The sequence below is a fragment of the Lissotriton vulgaris genome, chromosome 6 (assembly GCF_964263255.1).
Source record: "Lissotriton vulgaris chromosome 6, aLisVul1.2, whole genome shotgun sequence".
Lineage (NCBI taxonomy): Eukaryota > Metazoa > Chordata > Amphibia > Caudata > Salamandridae > Lissotriton > Lissotriton vulgaris.
This window is the reverse complement of record NC_141694.1, coordinates 694,670,133-694,693,924: the sequence shown is the minus strand read 5'-3', so window position 1 is coordinate 694,693,924 and position 23,792 is coordinate 694,670,133.

The window sequence follows — 23,792 nt, the reverse complement described above, 5'->3', positions numbered from 1 at the left end:
GATTAAAGGGGACCGCAGTGCGAGTTCAGGAGTGACCACTGTGCCTTTAACTAGGCCGGGTCACCCCTCCTGCTCCCGACGCCTTCCTGCTGCCACTGCTTCCGAGCGACCCAGCTGCCGCTGAGCCGCCCGTCTGTGCCGTTTTCCCGCCGCTGCCTCCCTGCGGCCCCGCCCACCATCAGCCCATTGGCCGCCCCGCTCCCGCCACCCAGCTGACCCGCCCTCCCGGCTCCTGATTTATGATGCCCCCAGAGCGACCGCGCAGCGGACGCGCGCAGCGGGAGCACCGACTGAGCGCCGAAGGTGCGCCAAAGGTAAGCCCGTCTGCGCCCGTCCGCGCCTGGACCGCGCCCAGTGTCAGGACCCCTGGCCCCCGCACACATCAACCCACCCACCGGACCTACGACGCCACCGAACTCAACGCACTCAACACGGGCTGAACCCTGGGTTGCTACCGAGACGCACCCACGGACCCTTCTGCTGCCACTCCTGCAAGTTAACCTGCATCCGAACCTGCACTACTCCTGCACCGACCAAGACCAAGACGAGCAACAGCAGCAACCACCTGAAGTGCATCCTGCTCAACACCCGCTCCGTCCACAGACACACCGTCGAGCTCTGGAACCTGCTCGATACCACAGCCCCAGACGTCGCCTTCCTCACGGAAACCTGGATGAACGCCTCCTCAGCACCCGACATCGCCATCGCCATCCCAGACGGCTACAAGATCATCCGGATGAACTAATTTTTGTTTGTTTTGGTAGCGCATGACTAAGCGCTGACATTCCGGTATCGTGCTGAGGCAAGCACGGATACCCGTTCAGTTTACCTGCTGTGGCCGGAGAGGGAAGAGCACCAGAACCATCTCGTCGTTTGGAGGTGTGTTCATTAGCACGGCCGCGCTTCTGATAAGAGCCAGCTCTTGGGGAGACATTCCGGTCTGGATTGTTTTAGCGCTGATGTTAAGCGCCATCTCGAGTGCTACTTTACCGGGCTAAATTCGATAGCGCTGAAGGTAAGCACTTTGCTACGCTAATGGAGAAAATACAGTGTACTCTTGTGAGTCCCAGAAAAAGCTATCATTCCTATTATTGACATTGAGTTTGTTATTTTCCTTGCCTTGACTTTACGCTCTCTGGAGAAAGAGAGTTTATGGATTATTTTCTATGGCAATTCCTGTTCATATATTCCTAGGAAGGGAGAAGCCCATGTGGAAACATGTGTACCCTGGTATATATGGTTAGGTGTGTATAATTGATGTGAGGTGGTGTGATAAGTAGGGTGGTATAACCTTTTCTGGTTTCTTGTTGTAGACTTGCATCTGGCTTAAGAGAGATGTATCTCTAAGAATTGGTGTATAGGCATTCCCTGCTCTCCGCTGAAGAGTTGCCAGGTATAAGTTAGTTCTAGTGAGATATTACGAGAGTAGCATTGTGTATTCCTGGTGTTAACCCTGTATTATTTTGTTACAGGTCTCCCGCTCCCCGCTGTTCCCTCCCTAATACCTTTTTCCCCTCACCTGACTGCCTTACTACTCTGTGTCGTATATCCAGAGTTGGGGAAGTCTGTTGGTGAACCCCTTTGTGCATCATTCGAAACCTAAGGAGTGGACAAGAAGCTGACATTCAGTTTGTTTCGCTGAAACATTTTTAGCCGTTCGCCAGACCTTATTTGATAATACATGCCAGCAGACCTGACTCCAGACGTTTTAAGCTTCATTGGCGTTATTGTATGTGTTTCCAGAATAAAATAAACTCCTTTTCAATGTAAGTCAATGGAAAAATTGATCCCCCTGATATGTTTCCAAAATCCCTCTTACCAGGTACAAAATGTTGCCGTGTATGTTTGATCACCCTAAAAACAGCTTTTAGAAGCACTATAGAGTAGGGGAATTTGGCTCATCCTACATGTTGATCATCTGTCCCACAGCAGTTGCATAGCTGGCATAGCTGGCAGTTTTCTCAGGTTCATGCCGGTGCTAAATTTGTAAAATATCAAGTGCCATTGCTCCGAACAGGAGGCCTCTAGGCTTGCACCACCCATTGCCCTTGTCATTGCTGCCAAAACAAGTACTACCCCACTGTGCCTTTAACTAGGCCGGGTCACACCTCCTGCTCCCGACGCCTTCCTGCTACCGCTGCTTCCGAGCGACCCAGCCGCCGCTGAGCCGCCCGTCTGTGCCGTTTTCCTGCCGCTGCCTCCCTGCGGCCCGCCCACCATCAGCCCATTGGCCGCCCGCTCCCGCCACCCAGCTGACCCGACCTCCCGGCTCCTGATTTAAGGGGACCGCAGTGCGAGTTCAGGAGTGACCACTGTGCCTTTAACTAGGCCGGGTCACCCCTCCTGCTCCCAACGCCTTCCTTCTGCCGCTGCTTCCGAGCGACCCAGCCGCCGCTGAGCCGCCCATCTGTGCCGTTTTCCCGCCGCTGCCTCCCTGCGGCCCTGCCCACCATCAGCCCATTGGCCGCCCCGCTCCCGCCACCCAGCTGACCCGCCCTCCCGGCTCCTGATTTATGATGCCCCCAGAGCGACCGCGCAGCGGACGCGCGCAGCGGGAGCACCGACTGAGCGCCGAAGGTGCGCCGAAGGTGCGCCAAAGGTAAGCCCGTCTGCTCCCGTCCGCGCCTGGACCGTGCCCAGTGCCAGGACCCCTGGCCCCCGCAGACCTCAACCCACCCGCCGGACCTACGACGCCACCGAACTCAACGCACTCAACGCAGGCTGAACCCCGGGTTGCTACCGAGACTCACCCACGGACACTTCTGCTGCCACTCCTGCAAGTTCACCTGCATCCGAACCTGCACTACTCCAGCACCGACCAAGACCAAGACGAGCAACAGCAGCAACCACCTGAAGTGCATCCTGCTCAACACCCGCTCCGTCCACAGACACGCCGTCGAGCTCTGGAACCTGCTCGATACCACAGCCCCAGACGTCGCCTTCCTCACGGAAACCTGGATGAACGCCTCCTCAGCGCCCGACATCGCCATTGCCATCCCAGACGGCTACAAGATCATCCGGATGGACCGTGGCAACCAGACAGGAGGAGGCATCGCCATCATCCACAGGAACACCATCCGCATCACGACCAACTCCGACGACACCCTCGCACCCGCCGAGCACCTGCACTTCCAGATCCACATCAACCCCAAGACCACCCTCACAGGCACCCTCATCTACAGACCCCCGGGACCACGCACACAATTCAGCAAAGACATCGCCGACTTAATCAGCCTGCACGCCCTCCCCTCAGCTGACTACATCCTCCTCGGGGACCTCAATTTCCACCTGGAGAACAACAACGACCGCAGCATCACCATCCTGCTGGACAACCTCTCTAACCTCAGACTCAAGCAACTGGTGACCACCCCCACCCACTACGCCGGACACACACTCGACCCCGTCTTCTCATCCAGCAAAGACATCGCCTTCAGCCACGCCACCGGACTCCACTGGACGGACCACAGCTGCGTCCACTTCAGCTTCAGAAGGAACGCGATCCACCACCACCAGCAACAGGTTGCACGCAGAAACTGGAACAAGATCACAGCCGACCAGCTCGCAACTTTCCTGAGCAAAAACCCACCCACCAGCGCAACGAACCCCAGCCAGGCGGCCACCAACCTCACGAAGTGGATCAGTGATTGCGCAGATGACCTCGCCCCCCTGAGGACCCCGCCTAGCAGACCCGGCAGCAAGAAAGCCCCATGGTTCACCGACAAACTCAAGTGCTCCAAGAAGAACTGCCGAGCCCTCGAGAGAACCTGGCGCAGAGACCCAACACCGGACAACATGACTGCCCTCAAGCTCGCCACCCAAAAACACCACCAACTGATCCACGCCACCAAGAAAACTGCATTCAAGGAACGACTGGACAACAACGCACACAACAGCAAGAAACTCTTCAACATCGTAAAAGAGCTCTCCAACCCCAACGCCGGAAACAACGACATCACCCCTTCACAAGACCTCTGCAACTCCCTCGCCTCCTACTTCCACAACAAGATAGCGGACATACACAACAGCTTCAGCACTCAACCGACGCACGCCACGACCGAACCACCGCCCCCCACCACCACCCTCCGCGCCTGGACCCCGATCAGCACCGAAGACACCGTCCGCAAGATGAACTCCATCCACTCCGGATCTCCGACAGACCCCTGCCCTCACCACGTCTTCAACAAGGCCGACGCTGTCATCGCACCCCATCTGCGGGACATCATCACCTCCTTCGACACCGCTACCTTCCCGGAGAGCTGGAAGCACGCCGAACTCAGCGCTTTACTTAAGAAGCCATCAGCCGTCCCCACCGACCTCAAGAACTACCGCCCCATCTCGCTGCTCCCGTTTCTGGCAAAAGTCATCGAGAAGACCGTCAACAAGCAACTGCCCGCCTTCCTCGAGACAAACGGTTCCCTCGACCTCTTGCAGTCTGGCTTCCGGGCCAACCACAGCACAGAGACCGCCCTGATCGCAGCCACCGATGACATCCGAGCCCTGCTCGACAACGGAGAAACAGCGGCCCTCATCCTCCTAGACCTCTCCACGGCCTTCGACACTGTTGCCACCGCACCCTAGTGCAGCGTCTCAGCAACGTCGGAATCCAGGAGAAGGCACTGGAGTGGATCATCTCCTTCCTCGCCGGAAGGACACAGAGAGTCCGCCTCCCCCCGTTCAGATCGGAGGCCACCGAAGTCATCTGCGGCGTTCCTCAAGGCTCCTCGCTCAGCCCAACACTCTTCAACGTCTACATGAGACGCCTCGGAGCCATCGCACGCCAGCACAACCTCAACATCCTCTCCTATGCCGACGACACCCAGCTGATCCTCTCCCTCACCAACGACCCCGCCACCGCCAGAGCCAACCTGCACGAAGGCATGACAGACGTAGCCAAGTGGATGATGAACAGCCGCCTGAAACTGAACTCGGACAAGACTGAAGTCCTCATCCTGGGATCCTCACCCTCCGCCTGGGACGACTCCTGGTGGCCCCCCGCCCTGGGCAGCGCACCCAAACCAACAGACCACGCACGCAACCTGGGCTTCATCCTGAACTCCTCCCTCTCCATGACCAGACAAGTCAACGCCGTCTCCTCGTCGTGCTTCAACATCCTGCGCATGCTACGTAAGATCTTCCGATGAATCCCCACCGAGACCAGGAAGACGGTCACCCAGGCCCTCGTCACCAGCCGTCTGGACTACGGCAACTCCCTCTACGCCGGAACCACCGCCAAACTCCAGAAGAGACTCCAGCGGATCCAGAACGCCTCAGCACGACTCATCCTGGACATCCCCCGTCGCAGCCACATCTCCGGACACCTGAGAGACCTGCACTGGCTCCCGGTCAACAAGAGAATCACCTTCCGGCTCCTCACCCACGCACACAAAGCCCTACACAACCAAGGCCCAGGATACCTCAACAGCCACCTCAACTTCTACGCTCCCAAACGCCAGCTTTGACCGACCGACCACGCCCTCGCCGCCGTCCCCCGCATCCGAAGACCCACCACAGGGGGAAGGTCCTTCTCCTACCTGACCGCCAAGACTTGGAACTCCCTTCCGACCCACCTCCGACTGACCCAGGACCACCTCGCCTTCAGGAAGCAGCTCAAGACCTGGCTGTTCGAGCAGTAGCGGACCCCCTCCCCTAGCGCCTTGAGACCCTCCGGGTGAGTAGTGCGCTATATAAATGCTTTGATTGATTGATTGATTGATACCCATCTCTCCTGCATGTAAATGCAACAGTTCAGATTATTCCAGGTCCCCAAAGCTTAAGGAATGACTGGGGAGGCAGGTATTAGCAATTGTTTTATGTATATTGTTTTCCTAAACAACTGTTATACTGCTCATCTCTAAATTACCTGAGGAGCGCCACCTTGTGGCAGACTGCCCTACGTGTAGGGTTGACAATTAGGTGCCGTGCCGAGCACCGGAAACCAATTAAGTTCAGGTGCACAGCACCGGAAAGCACCGGCTCAAATTAAGCACTGTTTCATGTAGATGTGCTGCTTTTTCTTTGAGTTCTGGGTGATGGTCCATCATGTCCGACAAATTGGTCTTACAAATGGTTCAACATGGCTATGCCCTACCTTTTCTTTTTGCCCTGACAAATATTCCCCCCAATTTCAGAGGAACTTCGGGTGAGTGCCCGTTAATTCTACTGCAATAGAAAAGAGCGTTGCTTCTCAAGGGTGCTGTTGAGAGGTTTCCGGAGTTGGAAAGAGGAAAGCATTGTTACTTTCACTATTTCCTTGTTCTGAAGAAAGAATATGGGAGTTCTCAGGCCTATTTTGGATCTTCCACGTCTGACTGCCTTCCTGTGGAAGGATACATTCAAAATCCTTGTGCTGGCTCAGATCCATTCTGCCCCAGGCCCAGACATCTGGTTGGTTTCCTTGATATTGTATTTTCATATACCCATCCAGCTGTCCCACAGAGTTTATGTTGTAGTTCAAGGTAGGCTAGGAGCATTTTCAGTTTGCTGTACAGGCTTCTGGCATCACAAGCACCCCTCAGATATTCAAAAAAGTGATGGCTGTGGTTGCGGTCCACCTTCGGAGGTTGAGAATACCAGTCTTCCCCTACCTCGATGACTGGCTGTTGAAAGTGGACCACCATAGTCCGTCGGAGACCACCTACAGACTACCGCAAGCCTCCTCAAATCATTGGCAATGATGAGCTGAGAGTGCACCTGACTCCTTCTTTTAATCGTACTTACCAGCTACTTGAATTTCCTCCCATAGGAATCCATTGTGTGGTATTCACCGGAAAAGTTTTCAAGTGTGGAGTTTTGGAACTTACAAATATTCTTATAAAATCAGCGGAACTACGAATTCCAATTTACTCACCTGTTATCAGGAGAGAACCAAGTGCTGCATCTTTTAGCCCAGCACTGTCCCTGAAATGTAATTCTAAGCGTACTTACCAGTAACTTGTATTTCCTTCCATAGGAATCCATTGTCTGGTTTTTAGCAGAAAAGTTTCTAAGTGTCTATTTTCACAAACTAAAAATATTCCTTAAAAATTGCCTGAATGACTTAAATGCATTCTTTCGACTGGCTACAGGAGATGCACCCATGCAGGATCAAAGATCCACCACTGTGTAAGAAAAAGTAACGTTAACACTACTTACCTGATAAGTGAATTTAATCCTATAGGATAACATTGGTGATTCTATGTGAAAAAGTTTCTAAGTGTCAACTTTTAAAATACAATAATATTCCTTACAAAATAACTACTGTAACCAAAACGCTTTTACTCAGCTGTTTGCAGAAGTCCCAGGACTGAATCTAGGATCCAGCCCTGTGGTTAGAAAAGTAATCCAAAAACTAATTGCATTTGACTAGAAATTCACATTGAGCTCAATGTTGCATTGTGTCTGAAATTGTGTTACGCATTGCAACAACTGAAACTACAGTACTTAAAAGTCTATTGTTTATTTGCAAAGTATTTAAACTAAAGTAATTCATTCTGAGAAAGTATATTTTGTAATGTAATGGATAATGTAATTTAAAAAATAAAATATCTAAAAATAAAAAGTTAAAAAAAGGTATAAATCAGTATAAAAAAAATAATACATAAAAAATATTTCATTTACAAAACCTTTGAAATTCACTGAAAAAAACATCGTTTTCAGGCCTAATATAGTTAGGAATTAGCATTTAAAAAACCTTTGAAATTTACTGAAAAAACCATAGGTTTCAGGCCTGATATAGCTAGGAATTAGCATTTGAAATTCACTGAAAAAAACCATAGGTTTCACTCCTGATATAGTTAGGAATTAGCATTTAAAAAACCTTTGAAATTCACAAAAAAACATATGTTTTAGGCACGTTCTAGTTAGGAATTAGCATTTAAAAAAACCTTTGAAATTCACTGAAAAAAACATAGGTTGCACACACTTTATAGTTAGGAATTAGCATTTAAAAAACCTTAGAAATTCACTGAAAAAAACCATAGGTTTCACACATGTTATAGTTAGCTGGACATTTCAGTCATACAAAACCATTGAAATTCCCCCGTTATAGTTAGTTCAGCTAACTATAACTCGTGCTTCCGCAATCCACTGCTGATGACGTCAAATATTACATCACTCATGACATGGTCAGTGACATCACTCATGCTATCACTGATATCACATATATATATAGATGTATATGTATATATATATATATATATATATATATATATATATATATATATATATATACATATATATATATATATATATATATATATATATATATATATATATATATATATCTCAAAGAGTGTGGGGCTCTACATACTTGAGAGTTTATACTTTTGAGAAAAATGGCTTGTGCCATAATTTCTGTTCCCTGTGCTCTGGTGGAAAGGAGCCCAGCAAACCTGCCATTGTGGCCAGTGTAAATCTGATGAAATCTGTTATTTCCATGAGTGCTGACTCCGTGCTGTGGAGGGGCCTAAAGCCTGATTGTGATGGGTGGAGAAGTTTGGAGGTTTCCAATAATAACGTAAGCTGGGGATTTACAATTTTTTCAATAATCATGTAGACCCCATGGAACGAAGAGATGGGTCTGAAATTCGAAAGTATTTTAGGGTCTGCATTAGATTTTCTTAATGGGAGAATACAGTTTGCCCTTTTCCAAGAACAGGGTTGTATCCCTGAATTCATGGAGGAGTAAAGAGATTCTGGTAAAGAGGGCATCGGCTATCCCCTATAAGCCTCATAACCTGGGGGGAGCGGGGGGCAACCAAGGGGGGCAGATTTACTTTTGGCAAAGAACCCTTCCAGGTTTTTGACAGTTGGAGGCGTTAAATACAACAGTTTATCCTGAGCCACAGGCATTGATTTACTTACATCGCTCATAGGCTCATTGTCTTGCATTTTTGTGAGATTATCATGGATTTAAATATTTTATCTTCAAAAAATGTGTTCAGTTGAGTACATATGGAGGCGCTTGTTTCAATGTGGGGTGCAGTGCCTTTAGGGTCTGAAAAATCTGATACTATTTTTTTTATTTCTTATGCATAGTGTTTGCCTTCCCAATTATGTTAGAGTAAAAAGTGTGATGTGCAAGTTTCAGATTTATATGAGAGGTGCTCAGAGCCACTTTGTACCGGCTTTTGTCCGTTTCATCATATTATTTTCTCCATATGCGTTCCAACTTTTTACAGTGCTTTCTTTCTTTTGCTAATTCACTCATAAACCAGAGGGCAGACGGTTTGTGTCTAAGTGTCCTGTCACTAACTTCAGTAGCAGCTGTAGAAGTAGCCACGGAGCAAGTTATTCACTTTGACCTCGTCAAACACTATATCACCAGTTAGTGTCTGTTTGGCGGGAACTAGAGTATCCTTCAATAGGGATACATGCACCTTATTCCAGGCACGATTCATAGAGAGAGGCCCCGTTCTCCCTTAACTCCTTGGAGGGGACCATGGCCATGAAAAGGGTAGCATGAAATTATCTGACCAAAGAACTTCTTTTGGCCTGCCAAGATCTAGTGAAGTGTTAAAGAATTTAGTGTGTATTATGTGGCCTGCTTTATGTGTAGGGCACCTTAGGGTCGTAGAAAGATCAACGTCTGGCAGCGAATCGGACAGCTTTGCTACTGAGCTGTCTGATGGGTTGTCCAGGTGAATGTCGAAAATCTCCTAAGATCATGAAACTTGCATAGTTAATGATTTTGTGACCCAGTGCTTGAGAAATGGGGTTAAAGAATGCTTTCACATAACTTGGGGGTCGGTATACCAGGACAACCCCAAAGGAACATTGTGCAAAGGCTGAAATGACAAAACCTAAGGCATCTGCACAACCAGGCCCTCAAATTGGAATGCTTTGCAATTTAATGACTTCGTAAAGGCTATGGCAACCCCTCCTGCCCTGTTGGTCTAAGTGTAGGCAAGCATAGTATAGTGGGAGAGACAGTTTTGCAGGCCAGGGCCGTAATCCTCGTTTAACCATGTTATCAGTCATGAGGAGAAAATATAATTGTTCTTTCCCAATCAGGTTGTAAATGTCTAAGGCGTGTTTTGGGAGGGAGTGAACATTTATTAGTGCTGCTTATAGCTTCTTATGGGTATCCATCTGCTCCCTCTTATCATTAATTCCTCGGTTTGGAGGATGAAGAGGGAGTTTACAAGAGCGACAACAGATCAGACCCTTGCAGTTTATGAGCACAGGTTTACTGCAGGGTCTTAAATTGAGTCTCCCAGCAGAGGTGTAGGTAATTAGGAGTCTTAATTCTAAGCTACTGTTAACATGGTGTCTGACACTGGCCGTGATCGGGATGCGGATGGGGCAGACAGGCTTGTTTTTGGGCATGCCTTCGGCGTGCCAGCAGGACATCCGCTGTGCATCCGCGCTGGGGCCAGGCTTGTATGGCAATAATTACTCTGGGCATCTGAAACACTAGAGCGCTGCCGTGCAAAATGTCGCCTCTGTGTTCAGTGCCCCACCTTCTGATCTTGACCTCACCGCGCCACAGACTGTGGGTTTCAGTGCTTAACCAGAGTGCCAGTAGGCTGATTTTAACAGAACGCTTTGCGATTCTATTTTAAAAACCATTGAAGTTTAACAATCTCTACGGCATTGAAATTCATTTTCACAGGGCAACAGTGCGATATTCCACAATTCCCTCCAGAACAATAGTGATTACCTCCCATGGCCGAATTATAAAGCATGCCACCTGGGTGGGTGAGGACCTCTCTCCTTTTTAGGTAAAATCCCTGAGCCTATCCAACAGATAAAACTGAGATCTGAACATTTTTAAACACAAGTTGTTTCACAATTAACGTTGGGGGCTAGATACTTGTTTGTGGACATTAAATAATGGAAACTTCCTTAGCTGTCCTCTCTCCTTTGGATGATTCACCATTAAACACTGACTCAACACTGCCTTTCCACTGTAATACAAAAGTCAAACACACAGCTTCGGTGACGCGTTAAGTGGAAAGTTGCAGCATGTTGCAGCCTCTGGATACCGGGGCTTGACCGAGTCATAGTGCCGAATGTTGGTTCATGTGCCTGTCCTGTTAAATAGAGATACTATGCAACTTAAACACTACTTTAGGTGAATAGAGCCCCCTGTGCGATTAAGACATGTGAAGTGTGACTTGAGAATTTATAGGGTGTTTTGTAATACTCTTAAGGGATGTCTGAAAGGGAGGATACATTGATTGCAGTTGCTCTCCACTGACATTTCTTCAAATTTCACTCATACGCTGCTAATGACTTTAAGAGTTTGTGTGGGAAAGACTGCTGGTTGGTGTGACAGCCACTGTGATGTTATGGCCGAGTGAATATCATGTGGGTGTTTGCAAAACTCTACAAACAGTTAAAGGTCTCTGTAATCCCTGCCAATCAATTGGCATGCAACCTGTGGCTGATGGAAGATGATGATGTATGTAATCTGTTACACCATTAGAGGTACCGTAGATGGGTGATACAGCTTCTAGCATTGCAAACAGCAGACACATCAATTAAGTGCCAGTGGTGTTGATTGCAATAATGGTGAGCCAACTGACAGGAGGGTGAATCGCCATATGTATGCAGTTGATGGCACTTACCACATTGGGGAAATGATATAGAATTGCAGTGTCATCCATTGCCTGTTATGTGGTGACTGTGGCGTAATGATGTACTCCTGCAGTAAACTGGTAGTGCATCTTAATACCTGCTGCCAGCCCTTAGATTGGCATGCTTGTAAGATGCCAGCATGAGCCAGCAAGCGTCCTGTAAATGATCCAGTGCCCATGAAGTGGAGTGTGGCCAGTACCTTGACACTGGCAGAGATGGCATGAGTGTGGGCTTTTGGTGCCCATCGTCAGACAGCACAGGCTCAGCATTGTTTCCTACGCCAACGACACCCAGCTCAACCTCTCACTCACAAATACTCCCAAAGACACCAGACTCTGCTTCCAGGAAGGAATGAAGAACGTGGCAGCCTGGATAAAAGACAGCTGTCAAGCTCAACTCAGAGAAGACCGAAGTCATCATCCTCTGACCCTGCACCTCTGCCTGGAACAACACCTGGTGGCCCGCCGCCCTCGGAAGCCCACCCACCCCTCGGACCATGCCCGTAACCTCAGCATCATCCTTGACTCCTCCCCCTCCAAGAACTGCCAGATAAACGCTGTCGCTTCCACGAGTTTCAACTGCCATTGCATCCTCCGTAAGGCCTTCAAATGGATCCCCCCTGACTGCAGAAAAACCGTCACCCAAGGACTCATAACCAGCAGACTGGACTATGGTAACACCCCCTATGCTGGAGTCAACATAACTCTTCTACACAAACTCCAAACCATCCATAACGCGCAGCCAGACTCGTCCTCGGGACTCCATGTCATGAACACATGGCCCAACACCTGCGAGACCTCCACTGGCTCCCCGTCGAGAAAAGAGTCACTTTCAAACTCCTCACCCACGCCTACTAATCCCACAACAACATTGGAGCCAAATACCTCAACAAGAGTGTATCCATCACGTACCCAAGAGGAACCTCCACTCCACAGACCTCACCCTGGCAGATATCCCAAACATCCGCAGAAGCAGAATCGGCGGGAGAGCCCTCTCCTACATCGCAGCCAAGACCTGGAACGAGCTCCCTGTGAACATCAGATGCTCCCCTACCCTGCGCACGTTCAGGAAGGACCTCAAGACCTGGCTCTTCAGCTGACCCGGAGCCGCGTTTTTCCCCCTCCCCCAGCACCTTGAGACCCTCACGGATGAGTAGCGCACTATATAAGCCCCTGATTATTCAGGATCACACCTGGAAGGAAGTTTTGCTCCCGACTTCCACTTCCTCAAACATTCCAAAGAGAATGATCCTCTCTCTCATTATAGTCTCTGTCCTTCTCAAGTAGTTGTTTCTCAAGAAGAGGGGCAGTGCAACAAACACTGATGCTGATATTGCGTAAACCTTCTTATGCCAGGGGCTTGCTTACTTACCGTGCTGATGTTGCCGGTGGGTTGATGAGACACTCTTGGGGAGGTATGAGGTGCAGGGGATGCTAGTAAGAACTCTTTACTAGGATTTGCAAAGGTGGGCACACATATCAAAATGTGCGTTTTTTTACAACATTCCTGTTTACCGTTTATTGACTTGGTAATATTTTATTGGCCATTCCTGTGAATTTTCTCTGGTTGGTGTTCATGAGGCCATGTGTTTTTTATGATTAATGATACATGTGATATGTTTACAGTTACTCAGATATGCTAATCTCAATCTTTCTTTGTAACTTTTTTTTGCTCGACCCTCTTGAGTGGTTATATTCTTTTTGCGCTGGCTTTGTCTGTCTGTGTCCGCTAGTGCCGATTTGTACATTTAATTTCACTTTTCCGCTTTGTCCTTGTAGTTTTAAGTCCTATTTGAAACAGTCTCAGTGTGACACTTTTTTTTTAGCATTTTTTGTGAGTGTCCAGAGTGTGGAGTGTATCTTACTTCACGATTGTGCGATTGTAATCTTTGTGAGCTGTAGGTGACTTCCACTTTAGTCGGGGTGTCAGAGTGTCTTCAAAGTCTTCTCTGCTCCTTTCCTTGATTTCCCACCTTCCTTACGCTTTTTTTTATTTTCTAAAAGATGAACAAATGTATGGGAAAGATCTCCTACAGTCTCCCACAACTACACCTGAGTATATATTTTCATGTGTCTAATATCCTGCACATTGCACACTATTGTGCATATATATAGAATCGAGCAAATAGGAGGAGGCCTTGCCCTTATCTTTAAGGATGAACTCGACATCTCACTTGTCCAGCTCTAAGACCCCTCGTCCTTTGAATACCTTTGCGCGACCTCTCCTTTCCTGGCTTTCCCACCACTCGACTGCACACCATTTTCCACCCCTGTGGAAATGGTCTCTCCTTCACCGAAGAGATGACCGATCTTATTATTCAAGCATCGCTTTCCCACTCCAAGAATCTCTTCCTTGGTGATTTCAACATCCACTGGAACAAAACTGATGACCCTACTGTCATCCTATTTAAAGAAACCTTAGACATCACTGACCTGACCCAACTCTGCCATGCACCGACTCACACCAAAGGTGCCACCCTTGATGCTATTGTGACGAGCAAGGATCTAGCCACTCTCTCTAATATTCTTCCTGTAGACTGGTCTGATCACCACCTCATCCTTTTCACCCTGAGTCTCCCCATCACTCGCCGCGCCCCCGTTAGTACTTTACCTATGAAACCCACTCTTAATCTTCACCTTATCCCACCTGGCAAATTGGAATCCGCATTTAAAACTCGCTTACTTCTCCCCCCTCCCTCTCATAGCACTAACAACCTTACTGACCATTACAACAATTCTATTCTTGGTGCCCTTGACCTAATTGCCTCAATTAAACAAAAAAAACAAAAAAACATCACTCCCAAGTCCTGGTTCAACGCCGAACTCAATAATGAAAGACAATCAGAACGTGCTTGGAGGAGTCATCCCTCCGCTGATGACCTGGCTCTCCTGAGAACCACCAGAGCCCATTACAGAAAACATATCTTCAACGAAAAGGCCTCCTCTCTCCGCTCACACCTTGACCAGGCTAGAAACCGCCCCAGAGAACTGTTTAACATCGTTAAAAAACAAACTTCCTCTTGCCCTCCTAAATTAGCAGCTTCCGTGGAAAGATGCGAAGAAATTGCCAGCTTCTTTTCGAATAAAGTAAACAACATCGAACTATCTTTCTCTTACCCCCCTCTCTGTCTCCAACCTCCCCTCAACCATAACCCCCTCCCAAACATTCCTAATTCACTTTTGTCCTCCTCTCCCCCGATCTCAACTCATCTCAACCCCTCCCTGCTCTAACCCATCTTGACTCTTCTCGGACTGATCTCCTTTCGAAAAACAAGGCCTTTTGGAGCGAATTTAGTCCTATATTAGAAACCACCATCATCAACGTCATATCTAAACTCAAACCATCCTCTCACTCCAAAGATCCCCTCCCCGCCCATTTAGTTCAAGAACTCAAATACATCATTGCCCCATTATGGAACGATATCATCAACTCCTCACTTTCCACTGGCTGTGTTCCTGCCTCCCTTCAGCTAGGTCAAATCTCCCCCATTCTTAAAAACCCCACCGCTGACCCTAATGACCTGAACAATCTACGCCCTATCTCAAACCTTCCTCTCCTCTCTAAAGCCCTTGAAAAATGTGTGCTATCTCAATTAGATAACCATATCATCTCCTTTAATCTCCTTGATGTTTTCCAATCTGGGTTTAGAAAGGGGTGCAGCACTGAAACTGCTATGCTCAATATTACAGATGACATTCATCGCTCTTTAGACAAAGGCGAATCCGTCCTACTAATCATCCTCGATCTCTCAGCTGCTTTCGATACTGTCCACCATCTCACCCTTCTTAACACCCTCAAAGATCGCTTTGGCTTTGAAGGCACTGTACTCAAATGGTTCTCCTCATTCCTTCAAAATAGATCACAACAAATTAAGCTCAGTCATTGCCTCTCCAAACCTCAACCTGTCTCACTCGGTGTCCCTCAAGGGTCTATCCTTTCACCAACCCTATTCAATCTTTTTATGGAACCACTCACCCTCATTCTCAAAGAAGCCAAAATCAGTTACCACCTCTATGCCGACGATACTCAACTATACTATAGGATCAAATCCCACAATGACATTCTCCACATTAATGACACGCTGATTAAAGTCCAATCATGGTTCCATCATAATCATCTCAAACTTAATCCTAAAAAACCCGAAATCATCCTTTTCACTCCCAAAAACAAATCCCTTCCCATTCAACTCTGGATCAATGATATCAAAGCACTTAATTGCTCCCTCTCCACCTCTAACTCTGTCAAATCCTTAGGTATAAGCATTGATCATAATCTTAATCTCATCCCCCACATTAAAAATGCAGCAAAAAGTGCTCTTTTCTCCCTTCACCACCTCAAAAGAATCAAACCCTTCATTCCAGCAGACGATTTCAAAATCGTTGTCCAATCTCTGGTCCTTTCCAGGATTGACTATGGTAACGCCACTCTTGCTGGCACCCCTAAAGTCCACCTAGCACTGATTAAATCTGTTCTCAACCTAGCTGCCAGACTTATTTCTGACTATAAAAAATTTGACCATATCTCTCCTGTCCTTAAAAACCTAAACTGGCTCCCAATTGAAGGTCGGTCCACCTAAAAGATTGCCTGCATCACGCACAAAGCTCTTCATCAAAACACCCCTTCTTACCTTTCAAGCAAACTACAAAAGGCAGGGTGCTCCAGGTCTCTGAGGAGCACAAACTCCCTTGTCCTTATCCCTCCCAGACTAAAATGTAATAAGACCCAATCCCGTGCATTCTCTGGTAACGCTCCTACGATCTGGAATTCACTCCCCAAAGACCTTCGCTGCAACCCCTCTTACCCTCTCTTCAAAACAAGACTCAAAGTTCTCCTCCTCAATAAATATTGGGGTTCTTAATGTTACTGACTTTTGTCCCCACTCATTACCTCTCTGATCTGATTTGCTATTATTACCTAACCCCTCTCCCCCTTTTCCACTCACTCTCCCTCACTTCACCCCCGCACTCTCTCTAATTTTTAACTCCCCTTGTCCCTTCTACTATCCCTCTGTTCCTTTGCCCCCTTCACCCACTTAAAGCAATGTTTTTATCTTGTTTTATTTTTACTGCTCATTGACAATTGTATATTGTATTTTAGCATGTTTATTTACCATGTATACTCTTGGGTCCAGCAGCGCTATATAAAACCTTTAAAATAAATAAATAAATAAATACAAGTGTTTTTCGTGGCCTGCCACATGACACACGAGATGCACATGTATGCAAGGTTCACTATTACCTGTGGTGAGTATTGGCTTTGTGAATGTTTTTAACAGCATTCTTGCCTGTTCTAATAAACATCCATCATTTCTGGACCTGAAAAAGTATTTTGCTCAGCATCAGTGCCTGCAGCAACCAGCCCACTCTCCACAATGTTAGAGGCAGATGGCTCAAGAAATGCAATTGAGTCTGTGTTTTGAAAAACCTAGGAGACAGACCTATGCATCGAGTGGCATATTATTTTAGATAATGACATTTTTTTTTTTTTTTTTTTAAATTTTTATTAAGCATTTTCAAAAAAAATTCCCACATTATCCTGCATTTGGTTACAGCACATACTTATTGCACAGGTAATTAAGTACATTATCATATGTTTTATGGCGCAAGAAAATCATCATATGGATGTATGCGTGTTAAATGATACCCATATTTATACAACAATCGGAAACAAAACAACAAACAAAAAAAAAAGGAAAAAGAAGGAGGCAAAAAAAACATAAAAATGCAGAAAAATCACTGAACTGGATTTATCCTACTATTTTTCCACACCGTAATAGGTTGCCATATACTATTACCTAATACCTTAGCCCTCCTTCCTTTTCTTTCATAGATTGCTTTTTCTAAGTTGTATATTGACAGAAGACTTGCAATCCATTCCTGGAATGGGGGGGGAGCTTTATTCAGCCAGTTTCTTGCTATGCATAAACGATAAACTGCAAGTGAAACAAAAATAAACTCTACTGGCATAGCTTCTGCCGTGCAAGCCACCCCTAGTATAACTAATTTATCAGTGAGTTTAATCCTAAGGCTGAGTGATTTATCAAAAAAATCCTCAATGGCTTTTTTCAGGGTAAACAGTTGTGGGCATTGCAAGAGCATATGTATGATATCTGCTTCATTTGAATTACATCGGGGGCATGTTATACCTGACGTGCCACCCCATTGTGCTATTCTGGCCGGGGTATGGTAGAGTGAAAATACCGTCTTAAAGTGCTGTGATTGGAGAGTCGCGGAGCATAGCACTGTTCTGCCCAACTCCAAAGACATCTGGAAAGTTTCTAGCCCTGACCCCAATTTTTCGGACCATTTTTGTGAATATTTTGCCCTTTCATCTGTTTTATTTTCTTTCAGTTCCGCATAAAGTTGTCTGATTGTACACTTATTGGCCCTTAAACGTTAGGATGTACAATTTCAATATTTCAAGTAAATGTTTTGTAGGATGTTAGATCGGCTAGGAGAACCTCTGTATTAGAGAATCTGTTAAGGTTAGCCAAACATCGCAGTGTGGTATGAAATTGTACATTAATGTTTAAATGTTTTAATTTTTTGTTTTAATAAATACGGCCGGGAGGGTCACTCCCTCCCACTTCCAAAAAACTTCAAGAACTGTTTCCGGTTTCCCTCATTTGGGGATTGTGTTGAGAGGGGGTGGCGGGTATCTCAGCCATATGGAAAGGGGCGACCACTCGGTCCCCCCGAACGTATGGCAGAGTGCCTCGATCCCCCCGGGAAACCATTTTTGGGCGGGAGGCGCGTCTCGGCTGGTATGCCCGAAGCGGCGTAGCCGGGGCGCGCTTTTTCCCGCCCTTGAGTGGGCTGGCCTAGACACGGACGCCGCCGGCCACGCCCTCGGGGCAGGCAGGGGCGGGTTTACGCCCGCCCTGAAGATGGATAAAAAGAGACGCAAGACCAGAAGACATCCTCTTGTTCCTGTGCTCTGAAGCTGCACCTCCCCGCTGCACGTGAGCTCGAGACGGAACGAAGAGCCAATTTTGACCCACCCACCAGCCCCTGAGGACAGCTAGTTGTTTTAATAAAGTTGATCAGTTAATCTATTTCGTTTTCAGGTTGTTTTGGTGTTATGTTGATATTTGATGTGTAATAAAGATTGGTATAATGTTACAAGTTGATGATTAAAGAATGTCGGATTTAAGGTCCATTTAGATACAGGTTTTTCGGTCATAGTGGCCAATGTAGTTTCGTTTAGTTAGCACTTGTCGTATTTATTTCAGTCGGTAGGCGGTAAGGTCATGATCGGTGAGCACTAATTGGAAGATCCCTATGAGTGGGCGTCACCCAACACGGATGGGAGCGCTCGGGGGAGGTGGCCTTTGGCCCCTCAACGGGGAGGCGGTCCCTTCTAAGGATGGGTCGCCGGAAGAAGAGGAAAGGCGGTCAAGGCCCCTTCCTGTGTAGGAGGGGTTACAGCCCCCTCCTGGGGAATTTCCCGGGGCCAGTGACATCTGCGACGGCAGATGCGGTAAGTTGTGTGGGGTTGGGGGGAGGTCTACGATACCTTCTAGATACCTCACACGAGTCTTCGAACGACCTTTAACTGGCGTTGAGTTGATAAGTGCCCCCGTCAAGACAAGGGAAATTGTAGTAGTTGCACGTGAGTACGCCTCAGTTCTGTCGCCCCTCCCAAGTGGGCGGGGTATGTCTGGTTAGGGATCTTGACACCGGTTACGACCTTGCCGTTGGCCCTTAAACGTTAGGATGTACAATTTCAATATTTCAAGTAAATGTTTTGTAGGATGTTAGATCGGCTAGGAGAACCTCTGTATTAGAGAATCTGTTAAGGTTAGCCAAACATCGCAGTGTGGTATGAAATTGTACATTAATGTTTAAATGTTTTAATTTTTTGTTTTAATAAATACGGCCGGGAGGGTCACTCCCTCCCACTTCCAAAAAACTTCAAGAACTGTTTCCGGTTTCCCTCATTTGGGGATTGTGTTGAGAGGGGGTGGCGGGTATCTCAGCCATATAACTTGGAGATATTTATAGAAGCTATTGTGTTCTAGCCCAAATTTCGTTTTTAAGGTCCCAAACTGTAACATGTTCCCCTGGTTGTCCACTAAATTCCCTATTTTCCCTATACCCTTATTATGCCAGTCTCTCATAGTGCCATCCCTAAAAATCTCCCTCGGTAGTGAACAATTTGTATATAGCCGCGTATAGTTATTAAATCTACCCAAACCCAGTTTTTTCGACACTCCTTGCCACATCCTGTAGGCTGCCTTCAAGGTCTTAAACCGTGAATGTTTGAAATAAGTGAAATCTGTTGTATTTAAAAACCCATTCTCAGCCTCCTCACCCAACAATGTGGTATAGACATTATAGACATTATTTGATCCTGTCTCGATTTCACTTGTGTTCTCTGTACCTCCCACGCCTAGTAGCCCCCAGCAGTACTGTATTACAGCTGCCCAGTAGTAGAGCCTGAAGTCCGGCGCCCCCCAGCCACCTTTGTCTCTGCCTACCGTTAAATGTCTATAAGCTCTCCTTGTTTTTCCTTTGGCCCAGATAAATTTATTCAGAATCGCTTCTAATTTATTAAACCATGTATTTTCAAAGAATAATGGAATAGACCTAAAAAAATACAATACTTTTGGAAAAGTAACCATTTTAATTACATTAATTCGGCCCATTAAAGTCAGGTGTAAGTTATTCATTCTTTCTGTGTCAGTTTTTATTTTTAACAGTAACGGGCTCATATTTATTTTGACTAGCCTGTCTAAGTCAGTTGTAATCTTGACGCCTAGGTACGTAACTTCATTAGCTACTCTTATATCCTGAAAGATCACCCAGTTGTTTTGTATAATCTGCGTTTTCCCTTTATTCAATGAGTATCCTGCAATAGTTCCAAAGCGCGCAGCTTCTTGTTCGATTTCTAAGATAGCCGAGCCGGGTTCTGGGGTAACCACCGCTACATCGTCTGCGTAGGCAAGTGTTTTGTAATCATGTGTGTGTAATTTGATTAGAAGAATGTTGGTATTCTCTTCCAATCTTCGCAGAAGAGGGTCTAGGTATAAGGCAAATAACAATGGCGAGGCCGGACAGCCCTGCCTTGTACCGCGTCTTATACGTATACCCTCAGTATATCCTCTGTTTACTCTTACTTTGGCTGTGGGCTCTAAATATAGCGCCTTTATGGCCTTTATATATCCTGCTCCTAGCCCAAACCATTCCAAGACCTTCCATAAATACCCCCAGGAGACCCTGTCAAAGGCCTTCTCTGCATCCAAGAAGATGGCCGAGGCAGGGTCTCCTGTGGCACCTGCAGCGTCCAATATGGTAACCATCTGTCTTGTGTTTTGAGTGGTCCCTTTGCCAGGTATAAATCCATGCTGTGTTGCGACTACCATCCCCTCAATTACCCTACTTAGCCTTTGGGAGAGAGCCTTGGAATACATTTTCGCATCCGCATTCATAAGCGTTATTGGCCTATATGAGCCGGGATCTAAGTGTGTTTTTTTTTTTCCAGAATAACAATAATATTTGCTCCGGCCCACGATTTTGGTACATTTTCCCCCCCTCTGTGCGTGTCTTAAAATTTCCAGCATATCAGCCCCCAGGGTATCCCAAAAAACTCTATAAAATTCCGCCGGGATTTGATCGGGTCCCGCAGCCTTCCCTGAAGGGAGTTTGGTTACTGCCATATGGATTTCCCCCAGTGTTAGAGTAGATTCCAGTGTCTCCTTATCCTCCACACTCAGTTCCTTGTGGGGGATATCCATTAGGTAGTTCTCTATCTCATCCTCCACATCTCCCAAGTCCTGATCATATAGCTCAGAATAGAACTCCCTAAACACCTCCCTCACATCTTCTACCTTAGTCACCACATTTCCCCTTTTATCCTTAATTTCTTTGATTTCTCCTGCTGCCAAATCTTGTCTAATACGGACTGCTAACATGTGTCCTACCCGTTCATTGAATTCATAACATTTCTCCTTTTTTGCTAAGTAATTACTTGCCGCTTTATTTGCCAATTTTTCGCTAGTCTCTGCTCTCTTTAGCTCTATCTCTAATAGAATCTCTTCCAAAGGCCCTTGATTAATAACCGCCTGGATAAGCTGTTGTTCTAGCTCTGTTAAATCCTGTAGCCTATTTGTTAATTCAAGCTTTTCTTTTTTGCTCCTATGAAGAGTATAGGCCAGTGTTTCCCCATTTATCCCTGCTTTGAATGTATCCCAGACCACTCCTACAGAGGCCGTACCTCTATTTATCTCCCAGAATTGTCTGATCCACATCTTCATTCTATTAACATAGTCTTCTTCTTTAAGCAGCCCTCTTTCAAAGGTCCAATTGTATTCTTTATATGCAGTATTGGAATTCTGAGGAATAGTCAGCACCAGTGGATTATGATCTGAGAAAACCCTGGGCAGCTTTTCTATTTTTAGGTTTGATACTAAAGTGCTGGAGGCTAAGAAATAGTCTAATCTAGCAATAGCTTTATGGGGTGCCGAGTAAAAAGTACTACCTGTTCCCATGGGATTGTGTGCTAACCAGACATCAACCAGAGCATTATTGCCCATTAAATTAGTAATAGCTCTTCGAGTTTTCTTCTTGCGGTCTCCCTTCATCCCCCCTCCCGGCCTACTCAGCCCTGATAGCCCATTAATATTAAGGTCCCCGCAAAAAATTACTGGCTCTGCCCATAGTGCCAGCTCGACATCAAGTGATTCAAATAGCTCAGGTTCATCTTCATTAGAGCCATATACAGACACAATTGTATATCGTCCTCCAGCAGTCTCCCCTTCTATCATCACCCATCTCCCTTCCTCATCCTCCTTCTTTTTCTTAATCACCATAATCCCTTTCTTTGCAACAATTGCCACCCCTTTTGTTTTTACATCTTGTTGTGTGTATGCTAGTACTTCATACCCTAGTTGATCGATAAGGTATTTATCCTTTCCTCTCACGTGTGTCTCCTGGAAGCATATGACATACAATTTTAGTAGTCTACACATAGCTGCGACTTTCTGTCTTTTCCCACCATCATTTAAACCGCAGATATTAATGGTTGCAACTCTTAACGCCATCTGGACTTATAAGTTAGTCCCGCAATTGTCATCCTTAATCTATTTATTGTCACCTGTTTATAGCTACATAACTTCTTAGCTTGTGCTGTGCATAACCTAGCTTCTATACCACCCCTTTCCCTCCACCCACCCTCTCCCACCCCCTTGTCCCCCCTCCCCTTGCGCCCCCCCCCCTGTTACAGGCAAATAGGTCAGTCATGACCTATGTGTGGCTACACGCTGCTGCAGCGTCGCCTCCCTCTCCTGCTCAGCCTGCCCGTGTATTCCCATATTTCAATATGACTTGAAATATAGAGCCTATACTGGTTCAGATTCCCTGCTTCTCTTTCCTTTCTGATTCTCCGTAATTTCTGCGAGATATTCGCCTGCTTTTACTTCTGAAAAAAACATACTAACACGACCACCAGTGACAACTTTCAGCTTTGAAGGAAACATTAGGTATGCTTCAGAACCCTGACGTTGAAATGGAGTGATTAGCTGCCTAAGTTTCCATCTTCTTTCAACAGTCGTGTGACAAAAGTCCGGCCTCGTAAAAAATGTGATCCCATCAAATGATTTTTTTTTCTCTGGTCTGGCAGACTCCATAACTTCTTGCCTGGCCAAAAAGTTCCCAAAGAAAACTAACATTGCCCTAGGAAGGGCTTTCTGACTATTCTGACTATTGTCTCTTGTTTTCTTCTGCGTCAGTGGGAATCTATGCGCTCTTTGGATTTCTAGTTCCCATTGCCAGTGCGACTCTGGATATGCACCTTTCAGCAGTTTGATCATAAACCCTCTTGGGTCATTCCCTTCCAGTCCTTCTTCTAGACCCAGGAATCTTAGGTTGTTCCTTCGCTGACGATTCTCGAAATCCTCCAGCTTCCACTGTAGATCCTCTATCACTTTTCCTTGCTCCACTCTAGACGTCTGCCAGTCTGTAACTTCGTCCTCCAGCCTGCCGGTTCTTTCCTCAACCTGTACCACCCTTTCTTCCACCTCTTCGTATTTTTTATTCATTGTCCTGATGCTTGCCTGTATTTTTTTAGTATCCTGCCTAGCTCTCCTACTCTCCAGACGAGCTTCAATATGCATTTGTTTTAGCATGGCAAACATTCCATCCAAAGTCGCTTGGGGTGTCGCTTCGGCTGCGTCTTGAGAAATATTTATAGAGTGGTTATCAAGGGTATCGCCTAGCTCGTGTTCCTGGTACATT